Source organism: Augochlora pura, chromosome 4, assembly GCF_028453695.1.
Source record: "Augochlora pura isolate Apur16 chromosome 4, APUR_v2.2.1, whole genome shotgun sequence".
NCBI classification, from domain to species: domain Eukaryota; kingdom Metazoa; phylum Arthropoda; class Insecta; order Hymenoptera; family Halictidae; genus Augochlora; species Augochlora pura.
This window is the reverse complement of record NC_135775.1, coordinates 26,258,960-26,282,526: the sequence shown is the minus strand read 5'-3', so window position 1 is coordinate 26,282,526 and position 23,567 is coordinate 26,258,960. Positions and strand designations below refer to the sequence as shown.

Below are 23,567 nucleotides of genomic sequence, written 5' to 3'. Positions count from 1 at the left end.
GGTGTGCCATCGTCGGAAGCCGCTTACCTATACGCGGTCCTCTATCCGACGATGCAATCTGCCGATACACTACCGTTCGCCGCGGAGGCTGCAAACTTTTGTCATAGATCCCGCGCGAGAGATTTCGCGGGGCCGTGTGTATGTTGGATCGGTCGCGAGGCGCGGGATTTCCAAGGTAATTCCACGAAATAGCCGCGACGTGATACTCTAGATGCGTTTGGCTGTGGGAGACGTCTCCTCGCGCGACAGGGTTCCCCCGTTTTTCTCTCTCGGCAGTGGCGGGCTGAAGGGTAACGAGGCCGGAGGAGCGATCCGCTCGTACATTCTCGAATATCTCCGCTTGTCAAGCTATAAAATTAATGCGTTCGGAGAGACGGTGGCGCGATTATGGTCGACGGAGGAAGACGGAGGAGGCAGCGTATAATCCGCGGGGAATTCCGCTGGGGGGAAACACGAAACAGATTTCAGACGGCGATTCGGCGCGCCGTGTATCGGAATCGAAACGACACCCGGCGACGAGAGAGTGCCTCTCCACGGTCAAAGATGACTGCGTTGGCTGGCTGGCTAGCTGCTGTCCTAACGTTAATCCCGAGATGCTCGCGGGATCATTCGGTCGACTCTCGACGAGGGGGATTAAACCGTGGGGCAGGGCTCTGGAGCGAGGGAGTTTGTTCACCTTGGTGCGGACTATAGTCTCCGAGTCTCGGCACGAGCAATACCGAACCCTGAACACTGGAACACACTGTAGCCTGGGTGTGCTTCCCTGTCGCCAGAGTCAAGAGACGGAGAGACGGAGACAGGCCCCGTGCGAACGCCACACGTGCTCGCGCGTTCCTCTCGTCCTCCGAGCGCACACAATCGCGCGCGTCGCGACGGATAGACGGGGCCCCTCCTTCACGTGTGTATTATCCCAGCAGGAAACGCAGAAACCCACTCTACGGGACCCGGTCGCGGTCCCACGAACCGAGATTAGAACGATTTCGAACGGATTTCGCAATGTCGAGCTGATATACCGCCTGCTATACACCTGTCACAACCGATTCACACCGTGGCATTCTTTTATTCCCTGTACGACCAACATTACGCGTTTGCATTTCATTTAGAGATACCAACCACGAGTCTCTGCCGCGTAGAAGTGTCTGCAGTTAACCTCTTAGGCACGGCAGGATATTTCGCAAATAAAGTTTTTCGTAACTAAATTGCCATTTATTCTTAATATATATTTTTTCGGACTTTTTTTTAAGTCCGTTGATTGAACGACGGTTTAAAAGTTATTAAACGTGAGCCTTGCCAGTTATCTGGCCGATGCACCACGATACAGCTAACGAAACCAGTTAGGGTCTCTCGTTGAGATCGTTTTATTCTCGATAAAGTTTATCGCTACAGAGTTTATTTGAAAATGGGGATCGCCCGTCTCTTAAAACCATTTCTCTTTGCTTAATAACTATTGTACGCGGCCCTTTTTTCTGAATAGAAGAAATTAATGTAAAATAATAATCGTGGTTAGGGTCGGAAAAATCAATGAGATTCCGCAGATTGCCATAAATCCACTAATAGGTTAAATCGTCGTAGAAACACAGCGGCCGATGCAGTTAATGATACCGGTCGGAGGATGTGGCTACCGTTGGGACCGTTCGCAGCAGTCGCGCCGCCGCTCGTATAAAACAATAATATCCAGCGTGGCGATTGCAGCGTGCCCGCGCCGTAAGAATGCGAAACGGCGCAACGAGAACACGCGTCGTGAATCGGCAAAAAGTCGGGGAATCGCGTGAGTAATGCACGGTGCCGACCAGTTTCGCGCGCTCCGCTGATTGTTATAAATTACTCTAATCCGACGGTTCGCCGATCGTTTAGTTCTTACGGGCGCGTCGAGACGAGAAGGAGAGAAGCTGGCCGAGCTGTGCCGGTACGACGACGGCCGACGCGTCGCAAACCAGTCACGATTTCGTCCGCGACCACGTTTGGCCGGGCGCGCGAAAGAGAGAGAGAGGCGAGCGATTTTATGCTATCTCATCTGGCAACAATTTACGATATAACCAGATCGACGGCGTTGGCAATAAGAACTGATGAAACGTAGGAGAGACGGTCGATCGTCGTCGATCGCCGATATACGAACCCGATCCATCCAATTCCGATGAAGATAAACGGACACCGACGAAATAAACGAGCCGGCGAGAAAGCTTCAATTCCGCTACACAAAGTATCGAAACTGCCAACATCCTGACGCGGTCCCGGCGACGCGGGCAGCGGCTCTCCTCCTCCCCGCCTCGTGTCTACGGCAGCGCCAACTCGCCGAGTGACTCACGCGATCTCCTGGACAACCTGCTATCACCGCGCGACCGGTAATCACGGGCCCGACCGCGGAAAAAATGTTAATTGCAATCGAGCCTGATAGATGTCCGAGAAGAGGCGCGGAGCCGCGGCCCGGCGAAATGACAGTGATCGGTAAACGCGCGGCGCGCGGTGCCCGTGGAATTCAGCTGTTCGACGTGACTGAAATAATTTATTGATTTCCGTCGTGAACACGCGCGTTCGGCACACACGCACGCACGCACGCACGCCGTTCATAACCGACTACTGCGACTGTTCGTTCTGCAGTTCTGCGTCGGCCGCTGCACGCGCTACGTTCCGTTCCGTTTCGTGCAACGCCGGTTAGAGAAACACACACACAGGCTGGCGGACGTGCCCGTCCATAAATCTCAATGCGGCCGAATTCGCTTGGCCCGCGCCAGACTCGCATTTAGGGCAATTAACTCCTTCCTTCCGAGCGGGCTTCGTGACGTCTGCACTCGGAAACGCTGCGCTACGAATGAAACCCCGTCACTGTCCGTAGGACATAAAGAAAACTTTGTTGCATCCGTCTGTCGTCCTAGCAACATTATACGAGTACGAACGTGCGCTGAGAACATCTGGCACAAATTGCCCTTGCAAGAGCAAGGGTATCAATCATGGTAACTGATTGAGATGGAATGGTACAAGACATCCGAGCGTTTCTATCTGACGTCTACATTTGTATAAGATACCAACGGATGTCTACAAAAAATATTTGATCTAATTCCTATGAGAGCATCCATGTTCTTCGTTTTATACTTTCAAATAAGAATTATTAGTTCAACGATCCCGAGCTCAGATTTTATCAAGATCAAAGAATCCCCGTCTCGTATACAGCAACGAAACGAGCGTACGTCTCGGAGCACAGGTAACGCCGATCGAGAACTCGCTCGGATTCTATCAAGATTTCGCTCGCTCCGCAGTCCAATAAAGTTGGAGACCAAAAAGCCAGGGTCACAAAGCGAGAGCCTGTGCCGTGGAAGTAAGCGTTAACTTCCACCGGAATACCTGTCCGTCCGTCCCGCTACAAACGAATTGTTCCCGGACTCTGGCCATAGTTCACCCCCCGAGACCCCATTGAAATCGCTCCCCGGGATCACCTCGGGGGCCGCGCGCGTCACTTTCCGTAGGTACAAAGCCCACGCGAACATTCTCCGCTTAAACGGCGTTCATAAATCAGGCTGGGGGCGGGAGTGAATTATCATGCAAATTCTTGGCCGTCGTTTCATCACTTTTCAATTATGTCTCCGGCGTCGGGGGGTCAGGCCACGCACCGGCATTCTCGCTCTCTTTCACGAGGCTCGCGATAGTTCACGTTTTAGCACCCACGCGATCGCGACGACGAGGGCACGAGACGAACCGAGAGGTTCGGCGAGCTACCTCTCAGCGATTCCTTCGCCGCGAATTCGTTTTGGTATGTGGCGACTACCTCCGCCATTCGCCAGCAGATGGATTCCTTCCCGCAACTACCTAAAACCGTCCCGATTTGTTTACAAACCGTATATACACCGAACCGTCCTTGCACTTATCTCTGTCTAAGACACGGCCCGCTAGAACGTCCTACTGACGCATCCCCTAGCGGGCCCGGGACGAAACAGTACCTCCTCTTTCTTTCCCGCTCTTCGTCCCTCCAAATTTCCATCTTTCTTAGCGCGCCACAGGTATCGCTAGTGCGGCATTCAGGATTCAATTAGCGTCGGCTTTAATCGTCGATTTTTCGAAAGATATTTTCGAAGACAATTTTCTCCACCTACTGATCTTTTCATGGTTTCTTGTGTAACAGAAATTTATTTAATATAAACGATTATTTATACGATTATAACGATTGTATTATTACTTGACGATCGAATAAACGAATTTATGGTAGTTATCGTAGACCTCGAGTTCCAGGGAATATCGATTCTAGGCACGGACCGTTCTTCGGAGCACTTACTTCAGCCTCCCTCGAAGCCAGGAACGCCGAAGCCACGCCCACGCGGCACAGGCCACGCCTACTATAAACGTACAGAGGTTTTCTATCTCGAGATCGAGAGTTTCTTCCTTTTCCGATACGATCGTGTAGGGTTCGGTATCGAAGACCTGCTCCCGGGGGCAAGGTGCAGAGCGCTCGCTACCAAAGCGATTCTTGAAAATGCCTCCTCGCGGAGTCGCGAGCTTCTGGGAGCAAATCGACGGCTACCTAGCTACCTCGTAGCTACCTCATGCCTACGAGGTAGCCGTAACCGTGACCGAAGTATGTCACGAGTTCAGTGTACGTTCTCGTCACCTGCCGAACGTGACCGCGTCGAATCGGTGTTCCCTCGTACGCTCCCGAGGCGAGCACGGCCAGAGGTTCGGAGAGCGCGATGCAAACCGGTCGGCGACCGGTTCGAAGGTTCTAGCGAGAATCCGTGAGGATTTCCACGTACCTCTCGGTTGGACACAGGGTCCAGCCGAGAAAGGTGGTCCCCGCCTCTCTCTCTCGGTGGTGTACGGTTATCGGCCGTTCAGAAAAGGGCATCCCTTTTTCAAGAAAATGCATTAACGAGAGGCTGGCGAAGCGTAAACGCGCAACCCCGATCGGCTAATGCGCCGCGTGACAATTGATGGCCAATCGGCGAAGAGCCGGCCGCCGAGAGGCCCCGCGTGCAAACCTGGCGAGAGCCAGATAATTGGAATAGCTCGTCGTAGGCCCCGAACGCCGCGATTCCTGCTCGTTCACGAAATAACAATTGCCGGGAGATCCCGACGCGATCCGACCGCGGACATAAATTTCTCCGGGCTACGACTTCGCCGACTGGAACTCATTTACCGCAGAGACGGAGAGAGCCGCGCGCGCGTCCACGCGATCCCCGCGCAACCAAGAAAAGGAGAGGAGGCAAGGAGAGGATCGACGTGTTTCTTTTTTTTTTTCTTTCACCGCACCAGAAGAGAACCACCTTCCGTATATCACGAAAGGATGCAACCGGCGGCCAGGCCGAGAAAGGGTATCCCGCCAGTGATTATCCTCGGGAAAAGGCATCGTCGTGATCCAGGAAAGCCATTAGGACAAGCTTCCCGTAGAACGGTCGCGGTGTAGTTACCTTGTATCGTTGATCAGGTGACGAACCCGCTGATCGATCGTCGGCCGCTTACTATTTGCCAAGGTCGCGATCGGAGGATGAAGAGCGATCTTTACGGCGGGCTTTCTTGATTAATGGCCGGTCGAAGGGAAACCGAAACGTAGCAGGAGAGACACCGGCTACTAGGGGAGGAGAGAGAGAGAGAGAAAAAAGAAAAGGAGAGGGGAAAGAAAAAGGGATAAGCGACGTGGACGGAAGAAGGAACGAGGAACACCGTGGGAGAGCATCATCGATTCCGCGTAGCGCAGACACTGCCTTATAGAGAGCTCGCGCTACCCTCCCTTACGGCCCATTAAATCCACACGCGCTGCCAAGAAATCGTAGAAAGATAGAGACAAAAACCGGGCCGGCGAATAGGAAGAGACGCGATGCTCTATCGTCTTTCTGTAGCACGCCTTTAACAGCCGCGGTGGCATTCCCTGCTGACGAGGAGCCCCCCAAAGCCTGTACACGGCCGCGCACAGTTTGCGGCTCGTCGTCTCTCGTAAAGTCCCGATCCAGCGCTGATCAGGAAACGGTCACCGCCTTTTTCATGTTCGTCGAAATTTCCTTCGCTCGAGTCTCGAGACAAATTAGCCGCCGCCGCCGCCGCCGCGCAGGGTGGCATTTAATCGAGCACGGACCGACTTCTCTCGTTTCCGGTCGAGCGAACGGGACACGCCGATTCCACGGACAGGACGCGTCGCGACGACAATTTAGGTCCTCCGCAGGACTCTCTCTCTCTCTCTCTCGATATGTAAAATCGTCCGCTCCACGGAAAATCGTCTGAAGCCGTCTGAAAGCCGTCGGGGGACCGTCGTGGACCGAGCTTCCAGGCACGTGACCGGAATCCTGGATCGGGAGAGAGTCGTCGTTCGATTCCACGGAAAAATGCCCGACCGAAAATCTCTTCCGCGCGGATGCCCTCTCTGTTCGCGGTTTCGGCTACTATGCCTGAATTATTCATGTCCGTCGCGAAACCGAAGGAAACACCATCCGGCCGTCTCCGGGGAGTCCGAGATTATCTCCGTTCGATTCCCGTTTATCGGGGTATTCTAGTGGGAACTTTTGAAGAAATCTACTTCTTTAATTTTCTTCAATTCCACTTTTTTAATTTTCTTTAATTTTCTTTAATTTTATGTTCTTTAATTTTCTTTAATTTTATGTTCTTTAATTTTCTTTAATTTTCTTTAATTCTACTTCTTCAATTTTTTTCAAATCCACTCCTTTAATTTAAGTTAGAAAAACTATTTGGAATTTAGAGCTAACCTTGACTTCGCGCACAAAGGGTTAAAGGGTTCGAGACGGAAAGATCCGCCAGCCAATTAATTCAGTCGTAACCTCCGTACAACTCGCGAGAGAAGCTCGAGTGTGCCTCGCGGCGGACAGGAAAAGAAGAAGCCGGCGACAAACGTTTTTTTTTTCTCCCGGCGGCGAGCAATTATCGAGAGCGCGCTAATGAAAATGTAGAATCACTTAGCCCGGTGTGGCGAGTTCCGTGGAACGGTATCGAGAGGCGACGGCCGATCGGGCGACTCGATTAGGCCGAGCTAGACGATACAGGCCGATAAGATCGGCGACGGTATCGTTGCAAAGATCTCGGACGGCGAAGATGCCTCCGGATCTCCTCCGGGCGTGGAAGTGACGCGAGCGGAATAGCGAACAACGATCTCGAAGAGAGTCGCGAAGGGAGGGGTGGGGGGAGGGGGAGGGCTGCGAGTCCTCTGTCCTCCCTTCGCGTTTCCATCGATCGTAAATTCACCAGCCATAAACGTGTATCTCGCCGTTAGGCAACGCGCGCCACCCGCGACGGCCGACTCTCTCTCTCTCTCTCTACTTCGTCGCGTATGGAAGGGTTTCCACTGACATCAATTACTGCCGCGTGACACCTGCACGCTCGAGATTTGTGGCAGACGCGGAGAATCTCGGCACCGTGCACGAGCGACTCTTCAGGGAGGCGAAGGGCGCGGCCGGAAAATGCAGACGCGACCCGAGAAAGTCACGCGAAGGGATCTACGGGACGATGATACACTTGTTTTAAGCCTAATCTGTCAATTCATGGGAATACCTGTTCATTATCTGCCGCGGAAAATGAATCATTCATCTTGGACTAGAACGACGCTAACCCCTTGCACTATTGCTCCTTTCATGCTGCGACGATTGGCACCTGTTCGTACTTAATAATTTTCCTAATAGCACCAGGCAATTTTTGTTTCCTGTATCGTCCTCTATTTAGTTTAATTTCTGGATTTTGATAACAGAAGAATTTCTTTTTATTTCGACGTAGAAGAAATCAATAATGTTCATATTAATCGTATAATATTAATTATTGATAATATAACATATTATGTTTATATTAATAATATAATATATTCTAATACAATCATTAATAATATAATGGATCAAGTATATCTTGCATAAAATCTTCGCCACGAGTCTGACTCCTTATTATAGTGCAAGGGGCTAACGTCAAATGAAATCCACGCGATAGAATAGCGACATTCAAAGAGCGTGAGCCTGCTTATTTCTATTATCTCGAATCTCTTAGAAAGAGATCAGTGTCATGCCACGTGACACGTGGCATCGATATCTTCCCAGCTTTATTTCCTGCCTCGGGCTTCGCGTTAGCGTGGAATACGAAGACGATATACAACGTACCAGCCAATTTACATTCGACACAACTGGCGTCAATTTAATTTATGCTAACCGTCGATTTTTTTTCTCATTTCGACATTTTACGAGACGGGTTTATTGAAAACGACGAACAGGACAAATTGTACGTGCCGCGAAGAAGGTAGAAGCGTTCGACGCTTTAGAACGTTCGCGCGCATAAACGAAGGAAATACGATCCGAATTACGATCGCGGTAATGGTAGAGAAAGAGAGAGGGAGAGAGAGAGAGAGAGAGAGAGAGAGAGACTCGCCGCGCGCAAACGTTCGCGATCCAGCAATCCCCGGAGAATTATAAAATTATTATATAAAATCCATATGGATAATGGTAATAAATAACAACGAGCGACGTATCGTAACCGAGCACGCATACATCCTCGTTCAACGGGGGAACGAATCGGATGCCCGCGCCGCGTTAAAGTAGCTTAACGGGTCATCGTATAAATCGGAATTCGAGCCTGGTAACTCGATAAATTATACAGTATTTAATCAGTTAAGTTCGGGCCGGGGCCGACGACCATACTACGGCACCGCGTAACGATCCTGTAGCGGCTACCGAAATTCGATGAAGCGGGTTTACACGCAAATTGTTCGAGATTCAATGGCTTATTAAAGGCACCGAATATTCGGAGAGTCCCCCTCCAGCCATTGCCGAACAATTCCCCGAAATGAAATATAATACACAACATGATCTACTACCGTGGCGCGGTATAGTTCGGCGGGAACGAGCGCGAGCGGCCCCGGTCGAGAACGGAATCGAGCCACCATTAAGAAACACGAGTTCCTCGAAGAGGAAACCCCTCAAGGTAATTTAGCCAGCGTTCACCCCGAAACGTGCACAATAGAGCTGTTCGAGGGTCTGTCGGGCGTCGTATCGAGAGAGAGAGAGAGAGAGAGAGAGAATTCGGACGGGAAACTACGGCTTCCAGGACTTCAAAGAGGGTGGAAAGCACCCCACCCCACCCCTAAAGTGGTTGTCCGAGGAAAATACAGTGTCGATATTGCTTCCTTGGAAATGGTCCTGCCACGCGATGCTCTCTATAAGAACCCTTCCTTCCATTCGACGCGACGCCTCTTTGCGACGTTCGTCTTTTCGAAGTCTGCGTCGTCGCCTTTGCGATCGCGAGGTCTTTGTCGCGCGGAGACATCATAAGCGTGAAATGAGACGACTGGAAGAACAGCGATGAAATGCAAAGACAAAAATATACCGAGGAAAACTATAGAAATGTGATGGGAGAGATGCAGAGAAAATGTAAAAGAATATGGAAAGAAGATGCTTCAAGGTGCAGCAGACAAAATATAAAAAGAATATTAACCCCTTGCACTATGACTCCTTTCATGCTACGTTGATTAGCACTTATTTGTTCTTAATATTTTTAATAATATGACTAGACAATTGTTGTTTCTTCTGCTATTTTTATTTAATCTTTAAACTTTGACCACGGAAGAATTGATTTCGATTTAAAAGAAATTGGTGATATTAATATTTAGTAGATTTCGCATGAAAGCTTCGTCGCGAGTCCGACTCGTTATTATAGTGCAAGGGGTTTGACAAGGTGTGGAGAAAATTTCGCGAAGATGGAAGAACGATGGAGAGAACCTGGAGCGGGGAAATGCGAAGAAAATGAAGCGTGGGAAGTGCTGCAGAAGAAACGTAGGATGAAGAAAACGCCGATAGATCGTAGGAAAAGGCGTGCGAGATGGAGGACGAGGGGACGTGGAATGCGGGGAGGGGCGAACTGGCGGGGAAGAAAAGGGATGGCAGCGGACGTCAAACAATGCTTTGGTATAACCGAGGAGACTGGCAGGCGATGGGCCATTGTTTTGGTCACGTAGCCGCCCTTTCCCGTCGGTTTCGGTCTATAATAGACTTGGAGTATCTTCTTCGCCCGTATATCTTCGCGTATTCATCCGGCATGTAGCACCCCGTACATTATGAACGTTTCGCGGAACCTGTTACTTAACCAGATACCAGATACCGTCGGGTCGTTCTTTATTTTTCTCTTCATTTTTCATTTCTCCCTTCTTCCTCTCCCCCCTCTCTCTCTCTCTTCCCCACTCTCTCGCCGTCTTCCTCTCACTCTCATCTCAGCGTCCAACCTCGTCTCTCTCGCTCTCTTCCTTCGACCGGGCCAGCGAGCACGTTAATTGGCTCAGTTAAGTATTTATTGGGCCACGGACCGCTAATTAGCTAATTGGAATAGTGCGCGTTTTTCGATGATAAACGAAAGTCACGAAACTCCTTGGCAATTAACGGAGGATAACGACAGCGCGACCGCGCGGCTATTCGCCCGCCAGAAAACTGCTATTAATTCGCGGACAATCAGGGGTTTTGTAAACCCGCGCACGATCGATCCCCGCCGCTACCGTGCCACGCGGACAAGATAATTCCGTCGCCGGGGGGAGGGGAATTTGTCAAAGAGGTCTGCGCCGAAGGCGATTGGCAAAAGTCTCGTTCGGCCGCGATTCGAAACCACGACGATTCCGCCGAGAAACGAGACTCTTGGCGCAAGCCTCGTGTAATTGGCTCCCGCTTCGGTTCGACTCGGCTCGGGCACTGCCACCGCCGAGGAAGTGTCTTCTTGCACGAGAGTAACGGGGAACAGTGGCTCTCAAAATCTGCTCCTCGGGGGCGCCCACGCTATACGACTCGAACAACGAACATGAGCCGCTTCCACGCGCGATCGCTTAACAATTCCTCGAGAGGCCACTCCGCGGTCGCCGGACACTCCGACATTCCCAGCTAATTGTACAGCGGTCGGTGAAACGAATTCAAACATTCCTCGGCAAACTCTCGTGCACGATCGTTGAACGGAAGAAACTGTTCTCTCGAGCCCTGTGCTCGTTATCAAAATTAGTCGGATCTACACGAGGAATGATCTATCTATCTACGCGGAATGTAGGTTACCCGGTAGATTCCACGTCGGTTAACAGTAATTCCAGTGAAATTAATGAACGCTTCCCTTGAAAAATGAACACGTCGATCGGTCGAACGTCGAACTTTTAAAAGCAACGATCCCAAACCCGTAATACCAGAGCCCATCGATCAGCGAACACGCATCGTCCGATATCAACGACCGTTACCTCGTCGCTCTCTCACGGTGAACCTGCTCGCGTCATTAAATAGCAATTAAAATCATAAGCTGCTAAAGCACGATTAGAATGATAGAATGTTGCGAGGCTGGACATAGCGGGGCGGCGGAGCGAGGCAAGACTGTTAACGGAACCTCGCGCGGCCCGATAAAACGAGGAAGCGTAAATGCTCCCAGGAATCTCGTTCCCTCGTCTCGCTTCTATTTTTCATCGGTTGCATTCTGGCCAGCTTCCGTTCTCTCGGATCGAGTCCCGGGATCTGGGCACCGTGTGGAACGGTGGAGAAGTAGGAGTCGGTTGGTTTGACGAGTGACAGAACGGGGTATCGATAGGAATGCCGAAGGCGAGCACGGGAAGCGCAGGAATGCACTTTCGTTCTACAAACCGGAGAATTTCAACGGGCCTGTCTCTAGGCGATCCGAGAGAGACGCACGCGTATCACTTTCCCCCGGCTAACCGGGATGAATGAAATACCGTCGAGTTTTGAAGAGCCTGGGCCCCGGTCTTAACGCGATTAATGCGAGAATCCCTCGGCGACTCGTCCCATTACGGCGACGGGAATTAAAAGCACGCGACCGTGGCGCGACCGGCTCTCTCTCTCGAGGCGCCGCGATATCCACGCCGGCCGATCTAATCGATGGAAAAATGCATTCCACGGGGAAAAAGGGAACCGGAAACTATGCTGTGTCTCAGGGATTCCCCTCTGCAAATCGCTGGAGCGTGGCGAATAAAAAGGAATGCGGGATAATAAAAAGGGAATGCGGAACGGACAAATCGGGGGAGGGGCGGTTAAATCGCGGATAAAGAACGGTCGTTGTTCGAAGCGCTGTAACTTCCACGGAAAAAATCGTGGCGCGATATGCTTTGGCTCGTTCGAAAGTGCAAACCCTCTACTTTCGCTACCCTGAATGGTTTATGGATAAAAAATTTCTTGCGCGCTGGGCAACGGCCGGATCGTACCCGTAACTCCTCAATTTTCCTCCTTCGATTTTTGGCAATTTCAAGAATATGAAATTATTATCCCAGAAATTTCTCATTGCACCGAAAATATAGTTTAATTTTCAAAGAACCCTCAGCTGTCTACAGACCTCGCGTACGCCGATTTTTCACCGGCGATTTATCGCTGAGGAGGACCATAGTTAGGATCCAATCACGGAGCGCAAACAGTGTATCAATTTGTAATTGGAGCCGCTGAACGTCGTCGTGGCAGCGCTGTCAGCCGAGTGAGATTTCAATTGGTAGGTTGCCCGGTAGTTCTCCATCAAACTTCGAAAATTACACCCTCCCCGAAACTACTCGGTAGATTACGGGACGCCCAAATAGCACGCGCAGCTCTCTCTCTCTCTCCCCTCTACCTGACCCTCGTTGTAACGATGTGTCCCGGGTTTCGGGGGCTGGGAATTATTGTCCCCGTCTTAGACGACCGAGGCCGGGAGGATGGAGGAGACGGGAGGATGGAAGAGACGGGAGGAGGATGGAGGAGACGGGAAGAGAGGGACCCGACAATGGAGACGCACCTGTTAACCGGAGCCCGAGAGATGCCGGCGGATTACGCTCTCGAAAATCCAATTCTCCGGCCAATAAACCGGGTCTATTCTATCACGGCCGTGCCCGGGCCGTAGCGATACTTCCTTATTGAACGTTAGACACGTGCAACGTGCTCCAACTTCTTTACGAACGGTTCCCCATCGGTGCCCGGGGATCCGCGGTTAGATCCACTTCCTGGGTACCTGATCCCCGACACTTAACACCCACGCGAGACACGGACGTCCGACGATCCGCAGGAATCCGAACGATTCTCGACGCGATCTCAAGAAAAACGTTTTTCGACAGCCTTGCGTTCGTTTCACGGTAGCTGCTCGAGAAATCTGATTAATCGTCCGTTAGGACTCTGGACGAATTTTTAACCCTTTACGGTCGAATGGCGACTCTAAAAATTATCATGAAACGTTTTAAAATAATTTTCAAAATTAACTTCAAAATAATCTATCAAATTAACAATTTTTTAAATATTAGTAAATTTGATTATTTCAAAACGTGGCATGATAATTTTCTAGAGGCGTCCGAGAGTCGCAATTTTTTAAATATTATTAAAGAGCTATTATCTGTTACATAAGTCATAAAATTCAATTTTATAACGTATAAAATGTTCCAGGTTATATAAAATGGAACCACCGTAGGTCTGAAGAAATGGATTTCCAGTTAAAATTGCTCCGACTGTAAAAAGGGTTAATCGAGTCGCTGCAGAAGCAACAATATCCTGCGAATTATCAATCTACTTGGCAACCTTCGAAATATGAAGTAAGTGTTACTAATAAATTACCAATTGTCTACAGAGAACGCTGTCGCGAGGTGTACCTTTGTACTACGACGAGAGGCGACGGAATTGTTTAAATAATTTTTTAATTTTCAGACGAGAGAATCGTTCAGGTGAGTTTTCTAGAAGACGATTCGGCGATTCCGGTTTCCGAGGTGGTAAAAGCGATCGTGAAAGGCGCGTAAACAATGGAAAGCCGCGAAGAGAATCGAGAGAGGCAGGAAGGTCCGACCGAAAAGCAACGGAGGGCAAAGGGACGAAGCCAGCAGAAGAAGAAGAAGCAGGGCGAAGCGGGGCCGTAGAAGCGAAACCGCGGGAGAGAAGAAAGAAACATAGAGAGAAGAAAGGGAGGTAGGCGGAGGTCTACGAGCGGCGTCCGAGGCATCCGCTCGCTGTTTTTTTCGTGCCACCCTCCCAAGGGGGCCCCTCCGCCATTTGTCTCAAGGATCCCCCTTTGCTTTCTTTTCTCCTCGGGTCCCTCGGTCTTCCTGCCGCAGGACCTGACGCGCGGGTCCCATTCAAGCGCCGCGTCGAGAAAAAAGGAAGCAAAATGAAGTCGAAAACTCGCCCCAGCCGGCTTGAACGCCGCTCCGAGAGCCGAGCCAGAGAGAGAGAGAGAGGGAGAGAGAGAGAGAGATCGCGTTCCTGCGGCCAATCGCGATTAACAAAAGCCATTATGTCCTGTCTGGATCTCCGAAGGATCCACTTCGGTATCGCGGATACTTCCTGTCGATCCCCCCCACCCCCCCCCCCTCCCCTCCCCTCTCGATCCGATTATAAAGCTCGTGAACGGAAACTCGCGACTCCCGTTACCTTCCTGTGTGTAGCTTCTTCCCTACCAACACCGGATCACGCGAAGTCGATAAACGCCGAAGAATTCCGGCCTCCGGCAACGCCGAGGAACGAGCCGTGGACCGAAGGCTGTTGGCACCGAAGGAAATCGGCGAGCACGCGGCCAAAATTTCCTGGCAAACACGTTTTGGTAGGAGAAGAGTTTTTCTGAAATCGACGCGATTTCGTGCGTTTTTCCGTGACACGATGCGGAACAATCATTGGACTGCGGATTTTTACGCAGGATAAATAATGCATTAATTACAGGATTAATTACAGGAATGATAGAGCAAGGAGTTGTTGATCGTTTCAGTGAATTAAAATTAATGCGATATAATTTTGGATATTGCTGTAATAACGCTACGTGCTTTTAAATTCTTTGAATCGTTCTTGTCCATAAAGGACGGTGTGAAATTGAAGAAAAGCCTGCGGGAATAGAAACGAGAGTACGAACTACAGGGAAGGGAGAAAGAAAGTCGCCGTCGCCGAAGAAAGTCGGCGAACGTTTGGTGCCGCGAACACTGTCGGGCCCGGGCAGAGTCTTAAAGATTGATAGCGGGTCATTACGGGATAAGAGACGGGCGTAAAAGCTCGCGAATTACGTCAGCCGTGGGGTCTCCCCCGGGTTTATGGCGGAAGGGCACGTGAAACATAATTGCGAGGCCTCTCGCGAAATTTCCTCGCTGCCCAAAGCTCTCCATTCCCAGATCGTTAATGCCGCGCGCCTAGGCCCCCCGACCCTGTCATTACGTATCTTCGGCCGGGCGAGCTTTGATTACACGTTGCGTGCCAGCGCCGACCGAGAAATTCGGGTGGAAAGAAAGCGCAAAAGTGGGAGGGACCCCCCTTTCGGCGTTATCACCGATAATTGGACGCGTGGTACACACGCCGGTGGCGTTCGCGTCGTAAACGACCCTTGTCCTCGTCGGCGAATTTTTCTGGCATTAGGGCGAAACGATCTCCAGCGCGGTAGAACGGTAACAAAAACTTCGGAGATGCGATTCTCTTGTTCGAGAAACGGTGCAGAATTTTTTCTCAGTTCGACGAATTGCAGCTGGGATTACAGGTGTCGTAACCAGGTTCGCCGACCCCGTAGGGCAGTGTTAAATCTTCGAACGGTACGACTGGGAAATAAGAGTTGATCGTGGAATTATCTGGTTGGAAACTGATCCGAGAACGAATGCTCTACGAGCCACTGAATTAACAGTTTCCGGCCCGTTCCAGAGACCATCGGTCCCACGCGTGTATTTTAATTCCGAACAGATGTCCTGCAGATGACGCGAGTTTTTCAAATAGTTTCGATACTGCGGATGTTTACGCGCGATCTAAATCCGCAGTTTTTACCAAACCGTGTAAAACACATCGCCTAAAATAATCCACCACCAACCTTATCTAAAGTAACCACGCCAGATCGATAGAAAATTCATTTTTACAATAAATCGTCGCAGTTAAGTGGTTAATGTCGAATATAATTTAACCAATCAACTTCAATTACACTACACCAACCGTCGAATCGCGCGCCGTTCCCGGAATTCACCGATCGAAAAGATCGCACGGAATTCGTTTAAATGATTGTAACATTCGTCGCTCGGCATGCAAGAGTAATCAGAAGCATCGAAGAATGAGAAGACGCGACTGGAACGAAGAGAGAGAGGAACGAGCGCGCGGAGAACTGGCAGCGGAGTGCGTCGACGGCTGCACAAATTAGCGAGCAACGATAAAGACTTGGGGGAATGAAAAATTCAGGCGGACGGCGTAGCATTCGATGAGAACGCAGGCAGAGGAGGATGGACGGGAGAGCCGAGACGTTGCCGGAGATCGACGGCGGTTCTTAACGACGCGACGCGTGCATCCGTGGTCGGAACAAATGCATTTCCCGAGGTGAGCGCGCGCGCGCGCGCGCCCGTTGCCCTCGTCTCTCGTGACTGACGGAGTCATTAAACGGGGCCCGGAGAGCAAACACGCGTCAACGTCGAAAGCGCGATTGTAACGAGCCGGCCGACACGTTTGCCCGCGTCGAGGAAACGATCGCCGGCTTTTTATTGCGTTATCGCGCTGTGGACGCAGGGGGTTACGAGCAGGAAGGGCCGCCGCGCAACAGAACGCAGAACACAGAACAGGGCGACCGGTTAATTTTCCCGTCGGCGAACGCGCGATGCGCTCTCTCCCTCTCTCTCTTTCTGTGTCGATGCTGCTGCGGGGTCCCTCTGCTTTTATTTTTTTTACGATTTATTTCGCGGCTGTTTCCACGCGAAATCGTTCCGGTTAAGCTTCGCTCGTCAATCTCCGGTAATGGCATCAACGCCGTTAATCTGGCCGCCGATCGGGAACGCGCCTATTCCGTGTAAGTACGCGCGAACCGGGGCCAAGCTCTGAGACAATCGACCGGCCACACGGGACTAATCACTTTCGTCGATTAATTAACGGTGCCGCAGCTGGAGACTCGGGGCTGCCGCGGCCGGAACCCGTTAGAGGACCGATACGATCGCGTAAATTGATTGCCGCGCACGTTTCCATACCCGTTTGTCCGCAATTAATACAAAACCGGGCGATTATTGAACCGACACGGCGGACTTCGAGACTCGAGACAAAGTGCACAGGGTTCGAAGCCGTTCGATCAAATTATCCTTTAAACACAGAAAATCGATGAAATTGTGCACCGGCTATCCATTTAATTTGAAAACTGTACGCGCGAAACATCGAACAATTAATCGTAAATGTATCTGTTACAAGCTGAAGAATCCTGGATAAATAAATTAGTGGTCGCTTGGACTGGTTTCGTAAGCTTAACATTGATTCGCCGGGCGAATGAGTAAATAAATCGTGGGAGGAATTCTATACGTGCTCGAGCTGCTAAAATATTATGAAATACCAGCGATATTATGAGAGATAGCCGGGAGAATGTTCCAGGGACGACCGCAAACGAGGATCAATTGTTTTCTCAAGTGCTCCCCGCGTGACTCCCCTAATCTCTCTCTCCCTTCGTTTCACCCTCGTCGTGTACCACCCTCTCGAACAAAACGTCCCAATTACGAGTGGTTCCTCGAGAGAGAGAAAGAGAGAGAGAGAGAGAGAGAGAGAGAGAGAGAGAGAAAGCGAGAGATCCAGCGAAAGAAAAAAAAACACGTTTCGACGATCTCCAGAACGAGATCACGGGGTGAAAAGGCAAACCGGCGATCCCCGCGAGGCGAATCGTAAATCCTCGAAAGGGAACGCGCGCAGCACGATGCTTCTGTGCAGCGATTAATAAAGACCGCCTCGATTCACAGTTCCGGATATTATTTAACCTCTTCCCGTACTTTAACGAGTCCGACTCGCGATGAAGATTTTTGCCCAAACATGAATACACGCGAGTCAGACTCACGAACAGTTACTTGGGCCAAACATAAACATCGCGAGTCTGACTCGCGAACAGATACTTGGGCAAAACATAAACATCGCGAGTCTCACTCGCGAACAGGTACTTGGGCGACGCATACATTTCGGATCGTATTGCGACTGTTTACAAACATCAGTCTGGTCTGTTTAGCGCGCGTTGATGCGGACCGCTCGGGCCCCGAGTTTCGTCGAGCTAAAATGGCACGGGAAGGGGTTAAGCGAAAGATGCAATTAGGCCTCGCGAGATTTCCCGAGCAAAGACGCCGCGCTGTTGCCTGGGGGGGGGGGGGGCGGGCGTCGAGTCGCGTTTACTCCTTTTTAGGTAGTTTACGACGCTTCGACGGAATAATGAGAAGGATGCCCGGCCGGCTGATTATGCGTAAAAGTAACCGCGCGCCGGTAAGTGAAAAGGGAGTCGCCGATTCGCGGCTACCGACGAGCCTTGAATTTATAATTCACGCGGCGACCAGACACACTGCTCTTGGGAATACCGATAGCCGAGCTAATTCTCCACCTTAAAGGACAGATCACTGTTCTTACTGCCGGACTAATTATCTCTTGATCACAGAATTCAAATACACGGGTCTAAACTTCGAAGCATTAAAAGTGCGATAGGACAGCGGGAAAAAATCGTACGTCGAATTTTTCGACGTGGTTGCATAGAGGAAGCTTCAATCTACAAATCCATGGTAGTTTGAGCCTGGGAAAAAATTTTTCGAGCCATAAAATCTAATAATTATTTCAAATACTGGAATAGTTCGGTAAGAGTAATTACATTTAATGTTTTTGACGATCTCCAAATTCCAAAGAATTTTTAAGGAAAATGTTGATTCTAAGTGATGAAAGTAGAGGCTTTACCCTTTCGAATGAGACTAGCCATACCACCGTGCGATTTTTTTTAACAAAGTTATAGTGGTAATATTGGGTTGGCAATTAAGTGAATGTGGATTTCGTTAATAGATGGTCTTAGCACATTCTTTGGTTTTATCAACGTGTTCAAAGTAATTAACTTATATTATTTTCTTACTGTATGGACTTTCATCTTCAATTTAGTAAGAAAATTGCACCGATCAATTATTTAGTTTCGTTTTTATCACTTTTTGAAGATGGCCGGGCAAGGTTATATACAATATATTAAAATGAAGCCTTTTAAAGAAAGGCATCTTCAAGCAAAAGAATTGAATTTTCCATCTCATTTGAAATCCGAAATGACTCAGTTGCCGGCCCAATAACACTGCCACAAAAATCCGTGCAGAGAATCTCGCTTGTGAACCGTTCGAATTAAATAAGATGGATCCGGTTGATCGGAATAGAGATCTAGCAGGGATCGCCGGGACACCGTGAACAAGTAACAAGTATCCACAGTATGCAGATCGCGGTGGAGAGAGCCGATAAAAGCGAGCGACCGTGCGTTTTATGGGGAGCGATCCGAGCACGTGTCGACGACAGAAATTTATCGATAAATCGTTAACAATCCCCGTAGCGGGGTGTATCCCGCTCGTTGACTTATCGAGGAGAGCCGGTGCCACGCAGCAGACACACACAAGCGCGCCCGCGCGCGGGATAGAGCACTCGATTTAAATGCGTGCATGCGGGATGGAGACGCGTGCTGCGTCCGACGTACGGTCAGGAACAATCCATTTAACCCTTATTAGGTCAGTGTCAATGGCCAAGATTGAAACGAGTTTCGCGAGCAAGCCGGAGCAGAGAGAGCAGCGCGGCGGCCTGTGGCTCTCGCCGGCCGGGACCCGGCGCGTCGGCCATTAGAAATGCGCATTATTTAACGCAAACGCGCGCACTGGTAATTGCATAACCCGTCGCTGGTACAAAGTAATCGAACCGGGCGGCGTGTCCCCGTGTACCGATAAATCACGTCCGCGAGCGTGTCTTGTAATTGCGTTTGTCGCTCGGCCGTGAAAGGGAAATCCAGAAAAGTATATTGCCACCGGGCTTGTTCGACACGATCAGGAAATTCGATCGATCGCGCGGCACCGGCACTGATTTAATGAGTACGGTAATCGATATGACGAATGCGAACACCGTGTACGCGTTTATCAAATCGATACCGTTTTCGTTCGATCCGAGAGGGATCGCAGAAGTATTCGGGGCAAATAGATAAGCCGGTATTGATTTAAGAGCGTATTGCTGAAACATCGATACGCTAATCGCGGCACGTTATCGGTCCGATGTGGATTTACATACGCGGATTAATGTTCTTGAAACCTGCTCCCTTATGGCGAGATTTTTGTTGATGGATCGAACATGTTTCCAAACCAGCGACCGATTCGCTCAGCCGTCTCGTTTGTCGAAATTGTTCTATTCTGTCCCACGTTCGCTACAAGACGCTTTCGTGCCGCCGTGTAATTGCACCTGCCGCAGGCTCGCAAGTCCGCGGACCAGTTCCGAAGCCGCATTGTTCGCATCACAAAAGGTCGAATGCACTTCTCGCAGCGGCTCGCAACACGATCGCCGGGGTTCGAATATTCCCCGAGCTCGCCCGGTGAACGAGCATATCCGATGCACGCCGAACGCAACGCATCCGAGGCAACAGCCTCCGCGCTTCTCTTCCCTCCTCCCGTCGACCGCGCTCGCGCGCGCGCGCACGCTGGCTCTTTGACCTCAGCACCATTCTGCATAACGGTGCATCGGCCTGGACGTTTGCCTATTATGTCACTATATTCGCGAAAGGATGCTGTGTACCGTAACCGCAGCCTGGATAGAGAGGCCCCGCGGCTTTTCCAAATCCGCGCACGATCGCCGTTTCGCAAAGCGGGACCGTCCTCGAACGCGACCGACTCGGATGAAAAGCCGCGATCGTGCCCGGTTTGATAAGGCCCGGCCGGCGATCGCGCAGGGGCCGCCGTCGCCGTATGCATTTATGCCCGATAAATGCATTCAATGCTGGAGGCCTGGCACTGGCAGCGTCTTCGCGCGCCGACCGCCCGCCGTCTCGGAATCTCGATCACGATCCAGCAAATATTTGCGCGGCCGATGAAATTTCACGGTGAGATCTACCCTCGTCAAATGTTCAACGATATCTCACGGAAATTAACGAGGTTTGTTGGCTTTGCCAGCTTCCTGTTACCGGATCGCTCGACCGTGCTTTATCAGATCCAAAGGCGGTTTTACTCCGTGCTATAGTTCGTTACAAGTACGTAAAATTCTAAAGGTTTCACGGAATATTGCTTCGCGTATCGTAGCAAAAAGGGAACATACAATTTAATTACCCGTATAGTATGGATGGTCGAGACTGGTAATATTATTGCTCGCAAATAGAAAATCTGTTCCTGTTTCAAAGGTAGTGTTCTCGTTTCTTGCGTTCGGCCTTTGCGGATCGTTAGTTTTATTGCGACAGAGTGCCATTAAATTCGCTCGCTTTTAATAAAATGCTAATGACCGACGTTAGGCGAAGTCTCTCTAATGTTATACCGGCGAGCGATGCTCGACGACGACGACGAGCCGTGATATTATCCACCCAGTTTTTACGTCGCTATTTTTCTCGGCAGCAATGTTGCCTCGTCGAAAAAAAGGCTGCGGATTACTGATCGGCCCGACGCGTAGCGTAACAGTGTATAGATATAATGTTACACGGCCGGGCAGGATAGGATAGCTGTTTTCCGTTTATTAGCGGTCGTATGGTCAGAGCTAACGGTGCGTGGACTCGATAAAATGAGAGGAATAGATCGATGGATCGACGCGCGTCCGATATCCCTCCGGGCATTGAAACCGCGACCGGGAGATAGAACAGTTTAATGAGCTATTTTGTTTGCACAAGCGCTCTCTCTCTCTCGGTTCCATTGACGGCCAGGAAATTCAACGAGATTCGGTGTCGAACGTGTACAAGACTATAGCTATACACGGCGTGCGCAAAACACAAACTCGTCTCTTTCTTAATTGTCCCGATCCGACTTGGGAATCCAACGATGCCGATGCTCTGTTATTTGCGATTCGCTCCGTGCCGCCCAGAATTTTCTCTATTTGCATGGTCGCGGTGTGTCTCGCGCGCGCGCGCGCACGCTCGGCTAGCTGGTTTATTTCACTTGAACTAATTGGCACTAATTACGGCTCGACACGATTCCGCGGGAAACCGCGGTGCCGGGCAAGCGCGCTGGAAGGAGAGGTCCGCGGGAATGTATAATTCCTTCGCGGAACAGGGCGGGACGCTTATGGTCGGTTGACGCGTGCTTGGTTGTACCCTCCTGCAAATTATTTCTCTGATTCGTTCGAGAACTCCGGGACTCTTCTATTAAGCTGGCGCATTAATAATTGCGGCCCCCGGGACCGGCTGTATCTGCGCGGGGCCGCCTTCGTGACCGCGCGATGGCCGAGAGCCCGAACTCACGGGCGCCGCGCGCACCGGCCATTTTTTACGGAATTAACAAAGCATGTTAATTGGAAATTCTCCCGCGAACCAGCGCTTGTATATATACCTATCTAATATTTCCGCCGCGATACATACATCGTGAAATAATGATCGAGAGTCTCGCGTCCGTGTACAAGAGAGAAAGATCGTAATTAGAATATTTAGATGTAGATCTGCTGGTGCAGTGGATAACAGAATCCGTGAAGCTCCCATCAGAACCCTTTAAGAAGCTGCGACGTTATAAGCTGATCGCGGCAACGCGAAGAAACGGTCTTAAATAATTCTAAAATAACGAATTCATAAAGACATTACACGTGTAATCCGATCATTATCACTTAACCTGCAATAAATCCTATGGCGGTTCTTGCTATCGAGAATTATACTAGGCACTACATCTGCGGTTATAGGGCAAAACAACCTGTGTACTTGGTCGATCGCAGACGCGTAGACCCGCGACGAAACAATTTCTTCGGCACATTCTGCCTTCAATGTACGAGGAGATCGAGCCTCGATGAACATGTGCAGCCAGAAACTTTTTTTGCCGATCGCTCCTGTTCACCTTGCGACGCGGAACATTAGCATCGATCCGCTGAAAAATCCGTGGTTCTCAGATTGTCGAGAACGGTGAAGAAGAAGCGAAAAAACTTTTGTCTGGAAGCCGTCAGATCTTTAGACTGCAAGATTTAAGATGCTACACGATTCTAGATCTTGGAGAAGGTTTTTCTAAATTTCTAGAATTCTAGGCTTCATCGATTCTATTCTTCTCACGAATCTATGCACTAAACTTTCAATATTTTAACGCTAAAAACTCCAAGATTTTAAATGCTAAATTCCAGAGCTCCGAAACAGCAGACTCGATCCATCAAGATACTAAACTCTGGGCCCCTTGTATCTAATCCCAAAGGTCCGTAGTCCCGGAGCTGACGAAAAAAGGATCGGTCCGTGTAAGGCAGCGACGTTGGTTGCATCAGAAGACGCGCGTTCCTTCATGCTAATCGAGCTAGTCTCGTCGAGGAGCGAGTCTCCCGGGTAAAAAAGAATTGGCAAACGGGACACGAGAGGTTCCGAGAATCAAAGGGTGGGATCGCTTCTCGGTTCTCTAAAGGCCGTTTATAGTCGGTCGAGAGGTCTTTTGACTGCTGCTAACCAGGAAGCCGGCCGGTTACGATCGAAAGCTCGGGAGAGAGAAAGAGGCGGAGGGAATAGAAGAATTAGAAACGTCAGAAATCGTTAAAACGCGCGTGCTCGAATTGCTCACGTGCCGATCATCCTCCTGGCTCGATCTCCCTCTTCCTCTTCCTTCCCTCTCTCTCTCTCTCTCTCACCGTTCAACCCTTCGTGTACTCTGCGAGCTGGTCTCTCGACGCGCACCGTGTTGCAACGTCTCCGTACACACGGGGTCTCCACACGCGTTCGCCCCGGCTATTTATGCCTGTGTCTACTTATGTGCGAACCAGTCAGCACGTACGTGCCGAGCACGTAATATATCGCGTGTCCCAATCGAA

At 50.4% G+C, this 23,567-nt stretch overlaps 1 protein-coding gene across 2 annotated transcripts in view; it reads right to left on the bottom strand.

Annotated features, from left to right (window-relative positions):
* The window catches only part of LOC144469114 (uncharacterized), a 35,772-nt gene that overhangs the window by 7,811 nt on the left and 4,394 nt on the right, over positions 1 to 23,567 (bottom strand). The window contains exon 1 of one of the 2 annotated variants that reach the window (XM_078179044.1): positions 2,117 to 2,337. The exons of the other annotated variant lie outside the window; for it this stretch is intronic. The gene's annotated coding sequence lies outside the window, so the exon portion shown is untranslated. Of the gene's footprint in view, positions 1 to 2,116; positions 2,338 to 23,567 lie in introns of those variants that run through there. 2 annotated transcript variants of the gene reach the window in all.